This window comes from Rattus norvegicus, chromosome 8 (genome assembly GCF_021556685.1).
Source record: "Rattus norvegicus strain SHRSP/BbbUtx chromosome 8, alternate assembly SHRSP_T2T, whole genome shotgun sequence".
Taxonomy (NCBI): Eukaryota; Metazoa; Chordata; class Mammalia; order Rodentia; family Muridae; genus Rattus; species Rattus norvegicus.
In genome coordinates, this window is record NC_141541.1 from 75,116,891 (window position 1) to 75,128,474 (window position 11,584).

An 11,584-nucleotide genomic window follows, 5' to 3' on the forward strand; every position below is an offset into this window, starting at 1 on the left:
TCCCACGCCTATTTGAATCAGCTCCAACTGGCTTCCACGAGTGCTAATCTCTGATTCTTTAAGACAGGATGCTACACATGGGAGACGCTCCGGACTGTGGAAACATCTGTGTCAGGGTCAGGATTCCTGTCAAGCCTTTTATAGTCACTGCCCTCTCTTCAGAGCTGAAATTCTAAAACTCACCACCGCAATACAAGAGAAAGCGCTGGGCAGACTTAAAATGTTACGTCCCTGGGGTTGGGGATTTAGCTCAGTGGTAGAGCGCTTGCCTAGCAATCGCAAGGCCCTGGGTTCGGTCCCCAGCTCCGAAAAAAAAAAAAAAAGAAAAGAAAAAAGAAAAAAGAAAAAAATGTTATGTCCCTTATCCTTTTGCATAAGTGTAGGTTAGTATGTTATAGGTTACATACCCTCTGCCTGCCCTCTCCTCTGAGGGAATCACCGGCCACGGAAGCTTTCCTTTCATCTTAGGACATTGTTTCCCTCCACAGAACCACCTGTGGCTTTTAAAAACAAAAACAAACAAAAACAAAACAAAAAAGACCCCTTAAGACAGCAATGATGTGGATCTAGTCAAATATTCAGGAAATAAACAGTATGTGGACAGACTAAAAGTTTGCACTGATATATATTTTCTCTTTTCTTTAAAATTTATTCTAAAATATTTAAACACAGGAAGCCACATGCATAGTGCTGCACTTGGATCTGAGATAGAAGTGGGAGGAAAAGAGCTTATGCTGGGACAAATTGTTACTTTTATTGGACTTAATTCATATTAACACTCTAAGTCTACTATAGTGTGGATTCTGATAAGCTAAGATACATGTGCTAACGCCTGGGACGGCAACTGAGGAAATACCATTTAAAGTGGTAAAGTAATTCCCAAGGCGGAGGAGTGATAATATCTGAGAAGATGGAATGCTTTGAGCCTACTTTGAACATTGCTCATGTGGACAGGTATCAAAGCATCACCTGTGCCATAAATATATACAATTTTATGTTAGGAAAAAGTAAGCAACTAAAAGTTATAGTGCATCTTATAAAACACAGGCAAATTTTGTGTTGCTTGAAAAGATTAAAATGACAACTGAAAAAATATAATTTTTATTTGTTTTTGTTTTTTGAGACAGAGTTTTTCTATGTACCCCTGACTATCCTGGAACTCACTATGTAGACCAGGCCTGCCTGTCTCTGCCTCTCAAGTGCTGGAATTAAAGGTCTGCCCCACCACCACCCCCCAGAAAATATAATCTTAACACTATAATTACTTGACACACAAAAAAGCATTAAAGGCATCAGGAAAAGATGAAAACATAGCATACAGAAGTAATAAAAATTTAAGCGACAAGTGTTATTAAAATTGTAACAGTAACTACATTTAATGAGAAGTAATAAATGTTCTGATCAGAGAAACTCCCAGAAGGAATAATAATGCTATAATCAACTGTTTGTGCTCTATAAGTAGCTCGCCATTCTCTAGAGAACCTGTAGAATGAATATACACTAAAAGAGGAGTTATTAGGGAAGTCCCACACCCGCGGATCCCGGCCCGCAGCAGCTCTCTGCTCCCAAACCCCGTGGGAGAGAGACCCGACCGCCTGGTCAGGTGGGCACTCCTGAGGCTGCAGAGCGGAGGAGACCACCAACACTGCCCACCCCTGCCCACATCCCTGGCCCAAGAGGCAACTGCATAAGGCCTCTGGGTTCCCGTAGGGGAGGGCCCAGGAGCGGCAGGACCCCTGAGCCTGAGACACCGCCGGAACCTGAAGGAAACAGACCGGATAAACAGTTCTCTGCACCCAAATCCCGTGGGAGGGAGAGCTAAACCTTCAGAGAGGCAGACACGCCTGGGAAACCAGAAGAGACTGCTCTCTGCACACACATCTCGGACGCCAGAGGAAAACACCAAACGTCATCTGGAACCCTGGTGCACGGAGGCTCCCGGAAAGAGCGGCGCAGATCTTCCCGGTTGCTGCCGCCGCGGAGAGGACTTAGGCAGTACCCCACGAGCAAACTTGAGCCTTGGAACCACAGGTAGGACCAACTTTTCCCCTGCAAGAAACCTGCCTGGTGAACTCAAGACACAGGCCCACAGGAACAGCTGAAGACCTGTAGAGAGGAAAAACTACACGCCCGAAAGCAGAACACTCTGTCCCCATAACTGGCTGAAAGAAAACAGGAAAACAGGTCTACAGCACTCCTGACACACAGGCTTATAGGACAGTCTAGCCACGGTCAGAAATAGCAGAACAAAGTAACACTAGAGATAATCTGATGGCGAGAGGCAAGCGCAGGAACCCAAGCAACAGAAACCAAGACTACATGGCATCATCGGAGCCCAATTCTCCCACCAAAATAAACATGGAATATCCAAACACACCAGAAAAGCAAGATCTAGTTTCAAAATCGTATTTGATCATGATGCTGGAGGACTTCAAGAAAGACGTGGAGAACTCCCTTAGAGAACAAGTAGAAGCCTACAGAGAGGAATTGCAAAAATGCCTGAAAGAATTCCAGGAAAACATAAATAAACAAGTAGAAACCCATAGAGAGGAGACACAAAAATCCCTGAAACAATTCCAGGAAAACACAATCAAACAGCTGAAGGAATTAAAAATGGAAATAGAAGCAATCAAGAAAGAACACATGGAAACAACCCTGGACATAGAAAATCAAAAGAAAAGACAAGGAGCTGTAGATACAAGCTTCACCAACAGAATACAAGAGATGGAAGAGAGAATCTCGGGAGCAGAAGATTCCATAGAAATCATTGACTCAACTGTCAAAGATAATGTAAAGCAGAAAAAGCTACTGGTCCAAAACATACAGGAAATCCAGGACTCAATGAGAAGACCAAACCTAAGGATAATAGGTATAGAAGAGAGTGAAGACTCCCAGCTCAAAGGACCAGTAAATATCTTCAACAAAATCATAGAAGAAAACTTCCCTAACCTAAAAAAAAGAGATACCCATAGGCATACAAGAAGCCTACAGAACTCCAAATAGATTGGACCAGAAAAGAAACACCTCCCGTCACATAATTGTCAAAACACCAAACGCACAAAATAAAGAAAGAATATTAAAAGCAGTAAGGGAAAAAGGTCAAGTAACATATAAAGGCAGACCTATCAGAATCATACCAGACTTTTCGCCAGAAACTATGAAGGCCAGAAGATCCTGGACAGATGTCATACAGACCCTAAGAGAACACAAATGCCAGCCCAGGTTACTGTATCCTGCAAAACTCTCAATTAACATAGATGGAGAAACCAAGATATTCCATGACAAAACCAAATTTACACATATCTTTCTACAAATCCAGCACTACAAAGGATAATAAAGGGTAAAGCCCAACATAAGGAGGCAAGCTATACCCTAGAAGAAGCAAGAAACTAATCATCTTGGCAACAAAACAAAGAGAAGAAAAGCACACAAACATAACCTCACATCCAAATATGAATATAACAGGAAGCAATAATCACTATTCCTTAATATCTCTCAACATCAATGGCCTCAACTCCCCAATAAAGAGACATAGATTAACAAACTGGATACGCAATGAGGACCCTGCATTCTGCTGCCTACAGGAAACACACCTCAGAGACAAAGACAGACACTACCTCAGAGTGAAAGGCTGGAAAACAACTTTCCAAGCAAATGGTCGGAAGAAGCAAGCTGGAGTTGCCATTCTAATATCAGATAAAATCAATTTTCAACTAAAAGTCATCAAAAAAGATAAGGAAGGACACTTCATATTCATCAAAGGAAAAATCCACCAAGATGAACTCTCAATCCTCATCTTCGGTTCGTTTATATACAAGTGTGCAATTTCTAGGCTTGAAAGTAAAATGATGCTATCTGGTGCTGGATAGAGGAGCCTTATTTTTTATTATGGCAGCTTGCTATTTTTATAACATGGTGATTTGGTTGAACACAATAAAGTACAGTAGTAACTGATCTCCCCCTCTTCCTGGATGAGTGAGGAGATGATTAAATGTTGATGTCAGCATCCTTGAGCATATTCAGATGAGCTTCTGCTTCTGTTGAAAAGGATGCTGTGTTTGATTGTGGTCCGAAGCTTTGAAGCACTACTTGGCATCTCCTTCCTTGGAGGTCTCACTGTTTAAACATAACAGATTTGATAGCTTGTTGGTAAGGTGAGGTCCAGCTTGTCTCCACTAGGTCATCTTCATGTGAATCCGGTGGTTATACGGTTTTGTTTTAGGGATATTTCATTTTTTTAATAACGGTTTTAGCTGACATTCATGGAGAGAATGAATCCTTAGAACTGTGCCACTAGTGAAAGGAAATCCTGTCTAGAGTATGTTTCTTTACAAAGCTGTGTCACATCATCCTTTGGGCCCTCTGCTGGAAAAGTAGAATCAAGTCTCAAATAATGCCTTTTAAATTGTATCCTCTAGTATTATAGATGTAGGACAGTACTGTATCATACCTCTGTGGATGTAAAATAGCTTGTACCTGCTTTATGATACGTAGTAGTGACCGTGCTTTATCAGAGCTGTTTTTAATGATGTTGCTCAGAATGTTTTCTTTCTAGATGATGATTGAGAAGCTAATTTAAAAAAAAAATGGTGCCAGGTACCACAAGAGTAACAGAACTGTGCTGTTTTCTCGGGTTTTGGTTTTTTTACTTTTTTTTTTTTAATGGAGTGTGCTGGATGTCTCTACAGTTTTGTTCAGATGACTGCAGAACCTGGAAAAGCTGTTGCTGCTGTTGATGCATAACACTGCTATTATTGGTCTTTTTATATAAATATAAATATATATATATATACAGATATATAATTTGAATTTTTTGAAACTTTAGCTGTGCTGTCAACTTTGGAAAAAAGTATCCCCGTTTACTGTGTTGAGTTGGCACTGTACAGAAATTAACAGCCATATTGGTCTAGAAATGTTGAACTTAAGTTTTTTCCATTTGTACAGGGGTAACACACTGTATTAAATATGTAAGGTCTTATCTACGTGGGTTTGATTACAAAAACTAGTAAAGTATTCTCTAAAAAGAAAAAGAGGAGTTATTAGACTGCTTACAGGTTATGGTCAGAATAGTCCAACAATGGCTGTCTCATAGTGAAGAGGGTGAAATCCAGTATTTGTTCAGTCCATGAGGCTGATGTCCAAAGATGTCTTCTGACCTCTACATGTTTACCTACCCATTGACACGTGGATACACACACACACACACACACACACACACACTTCATAACAATAAAATGTTTAATATCAGGAATATGCAATGATATGATGATTACAAATATAAAATCATCTAGCGATGAAAAATGATACATTAAACAAAATCTGAAAATTTAAGAAAAAGAAAATTTAAATGAAAATTTTAACCTTATGTCACTCTCAGTAAATGATTAAAACTCTGAGCACAAAGTCAGAAAGGCTCTAGAAGACCTATTATGCAATCACCTTAACTGATAGGTGCTGACCACTGAATCTGTGTTTTCAAGTACACAAGAAACATGTTTTATTAGTTGGCTGGGCATGGTAGTATATGCCTTTAATCCCAGCACTTGAGAGGCAGAAGCAAGCAGATCTCTGAGTTTGCCAAGCCTGGTTACCAAGACAGCCAGGGCTACCCAGAGAAACCCTGTCTCAAAAGAAAGAAAGAAAGGAAGAAAGGAAGAAAGGAAGAAAGGAAGAAAGGAAGGAAGGAAGGAAGGAAGGAAGGAAGGAAGGAAGAAAGAAAGAAAGAAAGAAAGAAAGAAAGAAAGAAAGAAAGAAAGAAAGAGGAAGGGAAGGGAAGGGAGAGGAGAGGAGAGGAGAGGAGAGGAGAGGAGAGGAGAGGAGAGGAGAGGAGAGGAAAGGAAATCCCTGTTAGATCAAATGCTAAGCTATAAGGCACACCTACATTTAGTAAAATTGATTTTACTTAAAGTATGCTTTTAACAGAAATGGAATTAAATAAGAAACCAGAAACACGACTCTTTGAGAAAAATTCCAAATATGTGGAAAATCAGCATCATTTCTGAATAATTTCTGGGCTATAAAAAATTTAAGAGAAGACCTTATAAGGCATATTGAAATGAATTAAAAAGAAAACATCGGGTGTCGAAGTGCACACTAACTACAGGAAAATATGCTACTCTAAATACTTGAAAGTTATTCCCATGATAAACTATCTCAATGTATTCATCATCAGCGGGACAAGCACCTGCTATATTCAGGGACCATGCATTTCCTGCTTAGTTAACATAGAGCGTTCCCTGGAGGTCATCGCAATGGGGGAGTGTGTTCAGTAATTGAGGAATTGCTTATGGCTGTGTCAAAATAAAGTTTTGGAAATTTTGATGAAAATATAATAAATCTGCATAAAATAAAAAATCCAAAACTGTATTTCAAATTATAGATGTAAATATTCACATGTTAATTATACTCACCATTATGTTGACTAGATCACTAAAATTTACTCTTCTCACCCAACCAACACTGTACACTTTGATCAATGTCTCTCTTATACCCCAAGTCTCTGGTAACCCTTATTCTACTTGAGTTCAATACTTTTAGATTGCACAAATGAGTCATGTGTCCTCTTTCCAGGCCTGGCTTGTTTCATTAGTATAATGTCCTTCACATTTATCCATTTTTCAAATAATGGAGCTGTCTGTCATCCACCATTTTTAAGGCTGAACAGGATGCTGTTGATATCTACACACAACATGAAAAGCACACATCAAAACACACTTAACTACATATTTACAACAAGGTGGGTGGGCTGTTATCTTGATATTTTCTGTCCACCTACTTCTCTGAGTTGCAGATAGATCCATTTTTTGGTCTGGAATCAACTAGTCTAATAACCAATAAATACTGAACTACTGAGAGCTCACTCTGTACCAGACACCAATCTAAGCAAAGGAAATCTAACAGGGAATACACAGTCTGGATGCTTCTCCCAAGGGGTACATACTGTAGAGAGGAGAAGGAACTCAGGAGGTAGAGGCAGACAAGTTGGAGGCATCCTGATATACACACCGATTTCCAGATGGGCCAAGGCAACACAGGAAGACTTAGGACAGAGAGAGGGGGAGAGGGAGAGAAAGGGGAGGAGGAAGGGAGAGGAAGGGGAGGAGGAAGGGAGAGTGTATGTGTGTGGTTGTTTATCCAGCAAATACCTGAGACAAACTGTAAGTAAGACCTTGTGACATGATGGTTGACCTTAAAAAGCCAGAGACCAAAGAATACATAATGCTTGATTCAAGAATACATAATGAGGGGCTGGAGAGACGGCTCAGTGGTTAAGAGCACTGACTGCTCTTCCGGAGGTCCTGAGTTCAATTCCCAGCAACCACATGGTGGCTCACAACCATCTGTAAGGGGATCTGATGCCCTCTTCTGGTGTGTCTGAAGACAGCTATAGTGTACTTACATATAATAAATAATAAATCTTTAAAAAAAGAATACATAATGATCGATTCAAGAATACATAATGATTGGTTCAAGAATACATAATGATTGGTTCAAGTGCTACAGAGTTTGGAAACAGACACCACTGAACTCTATATAGCGTTCATTTGTAATAGGAATTGGTGCTTAATGTAAAGGGCAGTGGATTAAGTGCTGATAAGTAGTAGGAGGGCATATAATTAGACAATTACATCATTATTGTGCTTAAGGCAACTTCTTAGCTGTGCTGTATAACTCACTCTTTAAAAATGTGTAGGAAACGCAATGTAATCACTTATTCAATGGTCTCATATATTTAAAATCTACTTTCAGAGCCCTGAACAAAACCCTATTCCTGAAGAAGAAATGTCTCTTTTCTGAACCTCTTCTAACCTAATTTCTCTTCCGTGGCTCCTACACGATCCATATAAGTAGAACCCAGAAATATTGGCACCTTTCGCTTATTAGTTTTTTATTAGTTTTAGCGTAATGCATTCGTCTACACTGAACCTACATCGGGGCTCTTAGACAAGCATCTGTGCAGGTTTTTTGTTTTTTTTTTTTAAGAACCACGATGTCGGGCCATTTGTGTGTCTTCTTGGAGAGATACCTACTCAGGTCCTTTGGTCATTTTTCTTTTTTGAAATTATAGTGTAATGGCATCATCCCCCCTTTCTTCCCTTTAACTTTCAACATGCATCATTTGATCCTCAGGTTTTAGTTCTATCAGCTACACAACTTGCCAGTGTTTTTCTAGGTTTTCTTTTTACTTCCTTGATCATCTTTCGATGTGTAAGTCTTTAATTTTAAGGAAGTCCAGGTGTTCATGTGTGCTGCTGTTGTCATAACTAGGGCTTAACTGTCAGATCCAAGGTTATGAGGGTTTACCTAACATTATGATTCCTTATTAAGAGTTTTATGGGGGTTGGGGATTTAGCTCAATGGTTAGAGCGCTTGCCTAGGAAGCGCAAGGCCCTGGGTTCGGTCCCCAGCTCCGAAAAAAAGAACCAAAAAAAAAAATTTTATGATTTAGCTCAAATATTTAGGTTACTGATCCATTTTTAGTTAATTTGTCATACATTGTGTGAAACAGTTTGCATGAAAACTATTTCAATATTTGCTACAGAGCCCAAGAGAAAGAAGCATGAATCAATCAGTAGAGGCCACACCAAATTCAAAACAGATATGTGGACAGAAACTAGGAGATAAAAACCTGAGTTTGATGTTCTGAATAAGGTATGAACTCAAGGCAGATAAGTGTGTGGGTTTATGTAAATTTCTGGTGCAAGATACAACCATTCAGTGATTATTTAAAGAAATGCATGACTTTTTCATTGTATTCTGAGAAGTTACTCTATTTTGATGCACCCAAGGAAAAAAAGGGGTCAGACTTTAGGATGTTGGCTGGATTTTTCAAACATAATCTCATTTCAGGAAAGCAAATATTCTTCCACCACCATTACTTTCAAAGGGACTTTCCTTCTTATGTAACCAATATTCACGGCTCCAAAACCAAGCCACAGCAATGGGCTGACTGCACACTCAGAATGACCAGGGGCTGTAAACGGAGCAGCTAAATAACAAAGGAACGTCTGTCTTTAAAAGTCGTTCAATGCTTACAATTTTAAATTTGTTCCAATTTGTTTAGTCTATGCAAGGAGGAATTATATTTCTGATATTAGAGAGCCGTGTGAAACCTGAGAATGTCTTCAGACCTGATTCTGACGTCTGTTTAATTTTAGCTCATTTTACCAGGGGAAATGAGAGAGGAGGAGGAAATGACCTTCTCCTTAGTGCTGGTCTTGGTGGTTTTGATGTGCTGTCTCATTTGCTTCTCAAACAATCCTCTGTAGCAAGTATCATCATCCCAAGTTAGCACAGAAGCATTAGAGGCTCTGGCTCTGAGACTGAGTAACTTGTCTGAAGTGAGAGAGTAATTTTTGCAGATTGAATATGAACTCATGGCTGGCTGTAAAAGCTTTATGCTTTCCAATATAGTCGAGTGTTCTGGAATCAGAAGGCTGTCTGCAACAAGAACTTGAGACTTTGGTAATGTTCAGTTTGGTATTAAAAGAACTTATGAGGTGTTAAAAGGACTGGCTATCAAAACTAGCATATAATTTTGCACCATTTGCTTTTTACAATCAGAAACACTTGCTAGTTTTAGAAAAAAATATGTAAAAATGAGTCAATATAATTAACATTTTCAGACTATCTCTGATAGTGCCAACAATAACAACAAGAAATCCTGTTTCCAGGTGGATGTGTTCAGTGGCAACGGGCATGTTGGGATTTCCACTATGAAATTATCCCAGAGGAGAGGAAAAGAAGAACAGAGGTAGAAGCTGCAGTAGAAAAGGCTGGGTGGAATGATCCGATTTCAGCGAGCCTTTCTGAGGGAAAGCCAGCCACCTGCTATCGTCTCCTGTGGAACCTGGGGTGCTGCCCATTGACGTTCTCTGTTATCCGGCTGAAAGGAAGTTAGGTTAGTGGCTGCACTGAGCCAAACTGAGAGCACAGTGTTACCTTACTGGGAACAGGCCAAGGGACGGAGTCAGTCTTTCCCATTCTGACAAAGGCAGGCATAGAACCAATGACTCAAATCTGGGGTGGAAATTTAGGGGCAAATTCCTATGCTTGATTGAAATTGGGTGCTTAAAAGGAAGAGTGAGATAGAATGCTAGCTTTACAAATGAGGGAGAACAGAGCAAAGGGTTATATATCCTGATACAGACACCAATGCCTGGTGCTTGGCGCAGTTCTACCAGATCCTGCAAACTTAATCCGGTACATCAGAGACTCCCACATGGCTGCTTCCCTTAATTCATATTCATTCCAGAGTTTAATGCTTAGGATTGGAGGATACGAGTAAAGTGCTTGCTGAGCAGGCACGGGCCCTGAGTTTGAGTACCCAGAACCCATGCGCATCTTGGCTAGGTAGCAGGTATCCGTAATCTCAGCACTTCTTCAGACAGATGGGAAGCGAATACAGAAGAATTCCCTGAAGCTCCCTGCCCAGCTCTCCTGGCACTCACAGCAACAAACAACAAAACAACAGAGGTAGAAGGTAAATCGAATCCCAAGGTTGTCATCTGACCTCCACATATGCACCAAATACAGGTTCCTGTCCTCACACTTACATATGAATGAAAACACACACACACACACACACACACACACACACACACACACACACACACACACACACAATACAACATGCACAAATGCACAAAAGATTTTTTTAAAAGAAGAGAATAATGCATATTTGATAAGAAAAGTTAGCAACTAAGGGGATGGAGTAGTAAATGGTAATACCTTCATTAATATCTACCTATATTCATTCACTTTGCAAACTCTCACTGAAGGCCTTCAAAGGTTTGAGTATAGTGATTTTCTTGGTTTTAGATCACATTCTAAGGGGCTGCAGAGATGGCTCAGTGGTAAAGAGTACTTGTTTGCTCTTGTGCAAGTTTCAGTTCTCAGCACCCACATGATGGATTTGTAAGGCCAGCTCCAAGGGGTCCAAAACCCATTTCTGGACACCTCAGGCATGCATATGGTACCCAGGCATTCAGGAGAACACACATTGTTTGTTTCTGATATATCAACAAGCAAGCAGCAGCAAGTATAGGTACACAATAATTCCTTCAATGATAGAAAGCTGCTTTCTTTTATGAGGGAAGGGGCTCACTAGGTATGTAGCCCAGACTGGCCTCAGATTCGGGATCCTGTGACCTCAGCTCCATCCAAGCGTTACAAAAGTGCACCATCATGCTTGGTCACACTATTTCCTCATTGCCAAGTAATTTCAGGCCTACAATGTATTCCCATTCAGAATAAAAAGATACGTAAGTGTCTGTGAAATATGAGAATCAGTGGAAGAAGCAAGCTGACGTCTATAAGGATCCTCTGACCTCCACACATACATAATAGTCAATTTTTTAAAAATTAAAGATGAAAAGTTACATACCAGCTTGAAATCTGACAGCTTAAGGACGATCGCCAATTTTACCATGTACCATTAGGGCACTGTTTGGTGTCACAGGAAGAAATGAGAAGTGTCATTGTCACAATACTTTGTGGTTGAGCTACATTCTCACAAAGTCCAGAGAAGATCTTCCAGAGGTATATGGTTCATCTCCCTACCCAGCTTCTCAGAGATAAAAAG